The sequence below is a fragment of the Myxocyprinus asiaticus genome, chromosome 6 (genome assembly GCF_019703515.2).
Source record: "Myxocyprinus asiaticus isolate MX2 ecotype Aquarium Trade chromosome 6, UBuf_Myxa_2, whole genome shotgun sequence".
NCBI lineage: Eukaryota > Metazoa > Chordata > Actinopteri > Cypriniformes > Catostomidae > Myxocyprinus > Myxocyprinus asiaticus.
The window spans coordinates 50,111,435-50,121,728 of NC_059349.1; the positions used below are offsets into that span (position 1 = coordinate 50,111,435).

Below are 10,294 nucleotides of genomic sequence, written 5' to 3' on the forward strand. Positions count from 1 at the left end.
GCAGGGTAGCAAGGGGACATCCTATAGCTCTCTATGCAGCTAAGTGCATGCACTCCTAAAATCTGACCAAAAGTTCAGTTTCAGGCTGCAGATGATGTTTGGACAACTCAACATGTTTGGCAGACATTGGACAGTGGTAATCAGTACATAGATTCTGTGTACATACATCTACTGATGCCTCTGGACACATCTTCAATGATGTGCCTGGAATCATCGGGTGTTTCGGGTCTTTCAACATCATACACACTACTCCAGGTGAGCCAGATCTTCCCATGAGTCTTTCAGCTCCAGCAGCACAGCTTGCTTGGTGGACTCTGACACAAGGACAATGTCCGGTCTTAGGGTAGTGGCTGCAACATGATTAAGGAACTTCAGCTGCCGTTCGTCACCCACCAGCAGCTGCCAGTCCCTTGCAGAGGTCAGGATGCCTGCAGATGTTCCTTTAGAGGTTATTGGCTGCTCCCCGGCTCTGACAAAGGCGATTGTCTGTCTGGAGGGTCTGGACCGCTTTGCCCACTCAACTCCTGCACTGATGGCTTCAGCAATGGTCTTCAGGACCTGATCATGCCTCCATCTGTACCGTCCTTCTCCAAGTGCCTTTATGCAGCAGCAGAGGATGTGCACCAGGGTTCCTCACTTGGAGCACAGTGGGCATGCTGGTGACTCTTCTTTGCCCCATATGTGCAGATTTGATGGGTTTGGAAGCACATCATACAATACCTGGATGAGAAATTTTATGCGGGTCATACCCAGGTCACTTTCCTCTCGACTGCATTCTCCCATCTTGTCCAAGCTCCCTGTTGCTTCATTCCCACGCCTTGCAGGTTCTTGTCTCCTCCACTGCTGCTCTCACATCCTCCTGGACTAGGCGGGGCCTTTCCTCTGCTGGTGTTCATTTGGGGAGTCGGAAAATATCCTAGCCCAGCTCGGCCTCGTGTGACCACTCCCACCAGCCTCCTGTGCTGCAGCCTTGCCTCTGCTTCCTGAAAGGCCTCCTCAGCCCTCCACTTCCTGCCAGTCCTCACTTGGATCCCTGCTTTAGCCACCTTCAGATCACTTGAGTCCCTGTACTGTACCACTTCTCTGGCTCTTGTTACCTTGAATTCATTCTCCAAGGATTTGAAAGGTAGTTTCTGTTTGTTGTGGCATCCATAAAGTGTGATGCTGCTCAGGCTCTTTGGCAGCCCCAGCCATCTCCTGAGGTGGTTGCTGACCCTCCTCTCCAAGGCTTCGACTGTCAAGATCAGAACTGCATAGATGAGGAGGGGCCACATGATTCTGGAAAGAATGCCATGCTGATGCACCCAGGCTTTGAACTTCCCATGTAGGCCAGACTTTTCCATGGATTCCAGCCAGCCATCCAACTCTGGGCAGGTTGCCTTGATTGAGGTCATGTCCCTTAGAGAGCTGTCAAAAACCTTGCCTAAACTTTTGACTGGCTTTTCTGTGTTGGTTGGGTTGGGTGTGCCTGCGATGTTAAACCGGAACTTGTCTTCCACCTTCCCTTTCCTCAGCACCATCGATCTTGATTTGGCTAGTTTGAAATGCATCTGAGCCCACTCCACCAACTTTTTGAACCCCTGCAGAATCCACCGGCAGTCTGGGACTGATTTTGTGGTGACTGTAAGGTCATCCATGAATGCCCTGATGGGTGGTTGCCATTGGGCAGAATTCATTATGGGCCCTCTACACTCCAGTTCAGCAGAATTTGTGAGCATGTTCATGGCTAAGGAGAACAGTGTTACAGTGATAGTTCATCCTGTGATGATGCCAGTCTCCACCTTGTGCCAGCTTGATGTAATTACTCCTGAAGAGACCCTCATCCTGAAGTTGCTGTAGTTACCAGCGATGAGGTCTCTGATTCTGCTGGGAACGTGGTATTTGGTCAGTGTGAGCTGCACCAGCTTGTGTAGAATGGAGCCATATGCATTTGCCAGGTCAAGCCACAAAACTGACAGGTTGCCCTTGTTTTCTCTGGCCTCCCTGATGAGCAGTGTCACCACACTGGTGTGCTCCAAACAGCCTGGCATCCCTTCTGGACTGATGTGTCAATATCGGTGTTCTTTGCCAGGTAGGTGCACAGCCAATTAGAAACGACACTAAAGAAGACCTTCGCCTCGACACTCAGAAGGGAGATGATGTGGAACTGGTCTATCTGGGTGGAGTTCTCCTCCTTTGGGATCCACATCCCTTCAGCCACTCTCCACTCTTCTGGGATCTTCTCCCTTTTCCAGAAGACTCGCAGGATCTTCCACAGACGCAGCAGGAGTTTAGGACTGTTCTTGTACACTTTGTATGAGGTGCTGCTTGGTCCTGGAGCCGAGCTTGCCCTTGCTTTGCAGATGACCTTTCTGACTTCCTTTAGCTGCAGCTCTGACATGTCGAACTGCACACCTGGTTCAGGGGGGTCAATTAGAATGTTACATTCTCCTAACTCCTGCTCTCTTTCAGGGTCGCTATCTTTTTCAGATGATGGTCTATGTCATCCTGTGAACAGTTCAGTTTCCTTCTGCGCGTTTGCCCCAGCAACTCCTTAGTGAACTTAAAGGGGTTGTCGATGAAGGCAGCACACTTTCGGGCCCTTTCACGATGCCACCTCTGATGCCACTCTGCCCGGCTGAGGACCCTGATCTTCTTTCATAGAATGCACATCAGCTGGGTCAAGCCAATGCGTTTCTTCTGCCTCCGTGTACTGGGAATTTCTCCTGCCTCCTTGTACTGGGATGTTATGGATCCTCACCCCTCTTTGGTTTTTCGAGTAAGGTGTTTTGACGCCTTTCATCACCTCTTCTCCGAACCGTTCAGTTGCGATGCTGACAATGATTGTTGTCATGGCTTGCAGCTTCCTGTCAGCCTCACCCTTCCCCATTGCCTCTAGAATCTGGTTGACTTCTTCGTCAAACTGCTTCCACAGTGAAGTCAAGTTAGCTGCCGGCCATCTGATCCACCTCCTGGTAGACTTGATGTTAGGGGGATTCGTTTGCAATACCTGGAGGCTCCTGGCACTATGGGGTGACTCTGGGCCTGGCTCCTCCTGCGCCTCACCAGGTTGAACACCTGTGCATTGTGCTACTCCTGCTCCCGCCAGACACTTCATCCTTGCTTGGTGGATTTTCAAGCCGCACTCGTTCTTGCAGATTTTTCCACATGCACACTGCTTACTCATAGTCATTTGTTCATTGCATGGGTCTAATGCTGTTCTGTCCATCTGACTGGGGTGCTCACCCCCCCCCCCCCCAGCACCCCTGGGGTACCTTTCCATTAGATTCATTATAGATTTTGTAGGAGTCCTCCTCAGATTGGGTTGCCAGCCCATTCTGCTCCGGTCGCCATCTCTCTGCGCTGTCACTGCCTCTCCAGTTGTCACCACACTTTCATGGTTGTCACCCAGTCTTTCCTGGCTCTCACTGATACACTCAGGGTGTAAGCTGTGTACATACATTCAGAATTTATAATGCTACATTTTTTATTTTAACCTGGTTGGCAGTGATTGGTTGATGTTGGCCATTACTTTGAATCAGAATTATTCATTCAACTTTACAGAAAATCAGTTGTAATGTCTGTAACATCTCAAAAGCATGAATAACCAACACTCCTGGAAACATCATAAACAAATGATGAAAAAAAAATCTTACTTTCTATAGCTTGGTATTATTTAAAACTTCACAACTTAGTCCCGCTGTCCACATATGTGCACATACATTTTTAGAAAAACATTTTTTTTATTTATTTGCTTGTTTATAATTTGTTACTAGTTACAAATCGAAAAAGGAAAATGGAAAATGCACACAGAAGTCACAATGTGCATTTTTAGATGCTGTCACATTTCTTTAAAGTTTTTCACTATTTTTTTATCAACTCTTTGCTTTCACATGTTCATTGCGGTGCTTGCAAGGCAGCACTCTATTGATATTTCTCAAAAAATATGGTTGGAGTGTGTTCTAAACCCCTAACCCTAAATATTACAATTTAAAAATTTTAGTCTTAGGTGTGTTATGTATTTTTGAACACTTTATAGTTTACTAGTAAAAACATTTTTAAGAAATTAAAGATTAAATTTTGAAAATACCCCTTTGATTTACATTGACAGAATGTTCAGCATTCAAAATATAACTGACAACAATGACGTCATTGTTAAATGTTTTTTTTTTTTTTTTTTTTTACATGTATTTGCACACTGAATTGTGATCGGTCATCATTTCTCATCTTTTTTTTTTTTTTTTTTTACCACATTGCTGCCTTTCCAGTGCAAAGATGCTTGCATAATGTATTGATTCTCTTAAACAGCTTTATGAACTGTCGTTGTATGAAAAAGAGCTGTGTGTAGATTCTTCAAAAATTCTCATTTTGTTTTCAGCAGAAAAAACAACAGCACACAGGTTTGTAGTGATATGGATGTGAGTAAATAATAGCATATTTTTTTCAGTTTAGGTTAACTATTCCTTTAATTGTGCTAGCAGGGAAGCATTGCAGTAATCTGGTCTTGAGCAGCCAGTAAGTAGCCACGGAGCAACCACCCAGACACTGCCTAACAATGCTGATTTGTGTTTTTCCTATTAGTCTTTCATGGTGAAATTTTGGACAGACACAAACACGCAAGCGATGTAATCAGTAAACCCAACATTCTGTTTTTAGCTCTGATCGGCTATTAACCTTCACAACTGAAGTCTTCCAAGAGGTTAATAGTGTGGTGTCTCATGTTTATTCTGAGAACAGTTCACTGCATACTCAATCACTCCCATATGTTCTAACTTTTGACAAACATGTACACGAAGCCACATCTGTCCTGATGGAGATCTGACCTTGATTACCCTCCCAAAAACATTTCTTAGGAACTCTGCCAGACTGCAATATGAGAGAGACGTCAGCTGCTTTAGCTTGGGAGATAAATATCAACATCATTTTTGTGTTTTACGTTCACATGAGAACAACTTTTTACATGCCTGGTATTTTTGGAGGAATTATGCATGGAATTAAAGACAAATCTTTTTTGCAGAAGAGATTCAGAGTTTTGGAAGCACTCAGAATCTCACAAACATCTTAGCTAGACACTTAAAAAAAAAAAAAAAAGCCCTACCCACATAAAACTATTAACTTTAACTTTAAAGGAATATTCTGGGTTCAATACAAGTTAAGCTCAATCGACAGCATTTGTGGCATAATGTAAATTTCCACAAAAAAAATAAAATAAAATTTTGACCCCAAAATGTTTGGCCCCCATTCATTTCCACTGTAAGTTCCTCACTCTAACCTTGATATTTTTTTATTTATTTATTTTTTTAAATGGAGAGTCAAGTCAAAATTTTTGTGTTAATCAACATTATGCCACAAATGCTGTTGTTTGAGCTTAACTTGTATTGAACTGGAATATTCCTTTAAACTATCATATGTCTTCTGAAGACCTGGAAAATCACACCCAAGTTGTATGGACTATTTTCATGATACTTTAATGCCACTTTTGTAACTTCACTTTCATTGTAATGAAAAGAGCAGCTTTGATATTCTTTTAAACTTTTATGTTTGTGTGCCATGAAAAAAGTAATACGGGTAGACCTATAATTTTTAAGTGAACTATCTCTTAAAACCTCCAAAGTCTCTCTTTTTTAGTTAATAAAGTTTTCAACCTTTCTCCATCTTTTCGTTTCTCTCAAACACAAAATGAAACATCCACACACACTTATACAACCCTGCTGACACTATTTTGATGTAAAATGATTTATCCCTTTGAGCATAGAAAAAGAGTAAAAAACACAATGGCACATGTCAATCATGTGACTTTATATGTCACTTGTTTTGGCAGCCTGTAATTACACAAGAAAAGCTTTTTGCAAAGACATTCATCTATGTGCGACCGACGACTCACTCTTCCAGACAGCTGTGGAATGCACCTGTCAAAGACAAATGGAACAGAATGAATTTGCTGCGAACCTGAATAAAAAAAATAAAAAATTAAAGAAATCAGCCTAGACATGAGAGAGGCTGCAGCTTCATGTGTAAGGCTCCAATGCAAACCCTAATGAGCTGCCTCACAGTCCACAAAGGCAGCTATCTTCTAAGTCAGCATCCAAATTGTCATGTATAAAAAACAAAACCATCTTAGATTAAATTTCTCTCTAAGTTTGTTGCATTCTGAGATTGCTTTATCTGTGAAGCATACTTGCAATGCTGTTCTTTTTGTTGTATCAATTTAGTCTGAAATGTCTGAAATGACTCTCTCCCAGTTTCAAAGTGTAGTATTGTCCAAAATGTAACACTTAATGGATTTTTACTACACGGAAGCATTCGCCATTTAACAACTGACGGAAGTGACCTTACAAATGCAGAACATTGACATTCAAAAAGGGAACAATGAAGGCTTGAATCCGAGCACTGACATCGCCTGCCAGCCCTTGGCACAGGTATGTGCAGAACAATATCAAAACGCTTCTCTTTAAAGTATAACAAAGTTTATTGATGCAGTAATATCAGTTAATAATCAATACAATGCAGTCGATGAACTTCTGACTTCCAACTACAAACTAAGCAGTAACATGATTAGATATGGTAACAGAAAAGCCTATAATACATGAGAGGAGGGTAGAGGTGTGCGTGTGTAAGGAGAGAAGGAGTGCACAAAATGGCGGGCATGGCTCTCCTGGAGAGTGTGTCACGCGAGGTTTCCGGCCAGAGAATGTGGCCGCGAATGTGGGCGGAGAGACTGGTTAATGGCGTATGCCCATTTAACACGTGTCTCTGCTGGTATGATAACTTAGGGACAAAGCTGGGCTCTATCACCAAGTTATCTGATTGTCAAATGTGTGTGTGGATATGTCTGTGAGGGGTTGTGTGTGTGTGGTTAGTACGAGAGAGAGAGAAAAGGGTGACGGCACCAAAGCCAGTTTAGCGATCGTGGGAGAGACGGCAACCATTAGTTTTATCACTCAGAGATGTGGCGAACGGCTCGCAATCCGTCCGTCGCGGTCGTTGGTTCTTTAATGGATAAACTCAGTGTGCTGGTCTCACCCGCGATGGTGGAAATGCACAAACAGCCCATCGTGGTTGGACGACAACACAGCAAATCTCATTCGTGGTAACAGTAAGTTACAGTAATACCTTGAGTATTATTAGCAGCAATGAGTGGACTCAACGGTCCGTAAACTGTACAAGCAATAACCTTGATACACAAGAATAACACACTATAAAAATCTATCTCTGCCCAGACGTAAACCTCTTACATGAGTCACATGAGGATGCGGGTAGAATGTGTGTTCGTCCGTTGTTTGACTCCGACTCGGTGCCTCGAAGCTCGGGTGATGATAGGAGGCCTCAGCCAGGCTTTATGGCCTGTCTTTGTCTCCTATCTGAGCACATGAGGCCCAACAGCGCATTAGCCAACCTCAGTTCAAGACTTGTATCTCAAACAGCGTACATATAACCACATATAACCATGGTAAAGCATTCAACTCACATTTGTAAGGTGCTGTCTTCTGAAGTTTAGCTAGTTGCTACATTCTCCATTATTTACAATTGTTTTGTCAGACCAGCAAATCCACCAGGTAACTCCGCCTCTTCCGCTACATATGGCAAGCCAGTTGTGCTGAGCAAGGTTCTGAGGGTTACTTTAAAATGTATTCCACTACAGATTACAGAAAACATACTGTAAAATGTAATTTGCAAAGGATTCTGTCAGATTACTCATCGTCAGTAACATAATCTAAATACTTTGGATTACTTATTTAGCACTGGTAGATTTTTTTCACTTGTTTTGAGTATAAAAAATCTGCCAGTACAGTAAGTTAAAAATACATTCTATGAAAAAGGTCTAAATATATTATTCAGTGTTGCCTCTAAAACAAGATAAAGCAAATGTATCTTGTTTTAAGAATTTTTTGATATTTTGACTCCAGCCAGGTCTCCTAAGCAACCAAATTGGCCCGGTTGCTAGGGAGAGTAGAGTCACATGGGGTAACCTCCTCGTGATCGCTATAATGTGGTTCGTTCTCGGTGGGGTGCGTAGTGAGTTGAGCGTGGTTGCCGCGGTGGATGGTGTGAAGCCTCCACACGCGCTATGTCTCCGTGGCAATGCGCTCAACAAGCCATGTGATAAGATGCGCGGGTTGACGATCTCAGACGCGGAGGCAACTGGGATTTGTCCTCCACCACCCGGACTGAGGCGAATCACTACGCGACCATGAGGACTTAAAAGCACATTGGGAATTAGGCATTCCAAATTGGGGAGAAAAGGGGGAGGAAAGAAAAGAATAAAATTTTTGCTCTAATATCAAAGGTCTTAATAGAGAAAATAAAATTATGATCTTACGTGGATTTTCTTGATATAATATATATGATCGTGCCTGGTAACTGGTGCATGTAAAATGGCTAGAAATAGCATTTTAGCTTAGCATGAAGCTAAATGTTCACATGACAATTTACACCTGGTTTATTTCTATTTCTGCTTCTCCAAACATACTTCAAACTTACTTCTCTGTCTGCTCGTCTAAAGGTAAAACATCTTAATAAAGTGTTTCACCGCTGTTAAAACGTTTTTAGGATCGCACTATTTATATGGATAAATGTTTTCCAACTGAATAGACTAAATATTAAATGGAATAAATGACAATAAAATGCAAAGTAATCTCATCAGTAGTAAAAATAACTTTTTGAATGTAACTGTATTCTGATTATTTTTTTGCATGTTCAGTGCTAACATACTTTTAGCACACTTCAAAAAAACACTTCAAAAAAGTGCAGAAATGTGTAATTTGGAATGCACCTCTACTTTTGCTGCCTACTGTTTGGAACAGCCTTCATGTCCAGAACACGCCAATGATGTCTTAAAGACCCCATGAAATCAGAATTAAAGTTTTGCTGCTTTTAGTCCATATCTATTAGCATATCTATTATCTCACCTGAGCTGATGATGCCCTTGCAGGGCACTTAGAAGGAAGCACGATCCATGCTGTAGAGTCATTCCAAACAGAATCACTTAAAAAGTGAGTTCCAACCATTCAGCCCTCTAAAGCTCTCACACTGGAGGGTAATTGTCTTCAAAGGGATTAGGGCATAGGGATTATCACTTCTGAATGGTTTGTGGGAGCTGTATGCAAGGAAAGTGGCTGGAGTTTATATTTTTAATGCAGCCATTGTTCATGGAATGAAAGCACGAGTAAGTATTCTTTATTCTTTATGTTTAATGTATTGTGATTCAAAACATTGATATATTGGCATCTTTTACTCACTTGCTTCTCATTCATCTGTGTTGGACTTGCACAACGGCTCCAGTTTTATCATAAGCAAAGACCGTGATGTGCTTTGTTTGTTTGTGGGCGTATTATGTAGTAACATGGTCAGTTAGATCATTGTTCGTTTCTCAAGTCAGTGGAAAAACGGTCGGACTCCGTATTGCTCCTCAAAGGTGAAATTTGCCATTTTTGCACCAGTAGTGTCACCAAACAGAATTATAAAGATAATGTCTATTTACAAACAGGTTTTTCGAACAGATTGTCCTACCCAAAACTCCCGACATTGGTTTAACCACTGTTCCGCCAACTACAAACTTCATCTTTAACTCTTTGAACTCATAATTATTTTTTGGAGGAGACTGGCAAACTTTGATGCAGTTTTCTTCCATTTTCAGCATCAGTGTTCTCCTCCTCTTAATGAGAGTGGAGGTTGATGGCTGTTATCGAGTTCTTCCGCTCACCACCCCCCAACGGCGCACTCTTCACGGGGGGCCGCAGGAGTTCAGCGCTCAACGCTTCAAGTATCTATCTGGCATGCGTCACTGCCAAATCACCATGGCAATAGCGGGCACTCAGGGCACCAGCTCTGCTAGAGACATCTGCTGAGCAGAGAGAATGAGGATCATTTGCGCTGCGAGGAGCCTGTGGAACAATGGAAGAAAATGAGACATTTAAAAAACCCTTTAATTTAAAATTCTGATTCATTGTTCGAAATAATTAGAGTGCTGTTTTGATGCTGATGAGCAGAGGCTTTATAAGATGTGCTCTGAAGTTGAAGGACATCTGATTTTGGTAAGGTTTTCGGTGAAGAGACGTCTCTTTCTGCCTGCTGATACACAAGAATGGCTGGAAATAGAATTCTTTGTTTTGTCCTCCTTGCCATGAAAATACTTCAGCAGCCATTGAATTATTTTCCCCATCTGTTGAGCACATTGTGATATAAAAATAGATTCAGGTCTGTTTACTGACATGGAAAAAATCCTCTAAGCTTAAAATTGTAAATGCCTCATCATGAATAGGCTTCATTACGGTTTCACATTACTTTTTTTAGACATTAATTTGAAAAAAAATAA

At 42.2% G+C, this 10,294-nt stretch overlaps 1 pseudogene; it reads right to left on the reverse strand.

Annotated features, from left to right (window-relative positions):
* Positions 1 to 246: 246 nt before the first annotated feature.
* Positions 247 to 3,442, reverse strand: LOC127442756 (uncharacterized; annotated as a pseudogene).
* Positions 3,443 to 10,294: the final 6,852 nt, after the last annotated feature.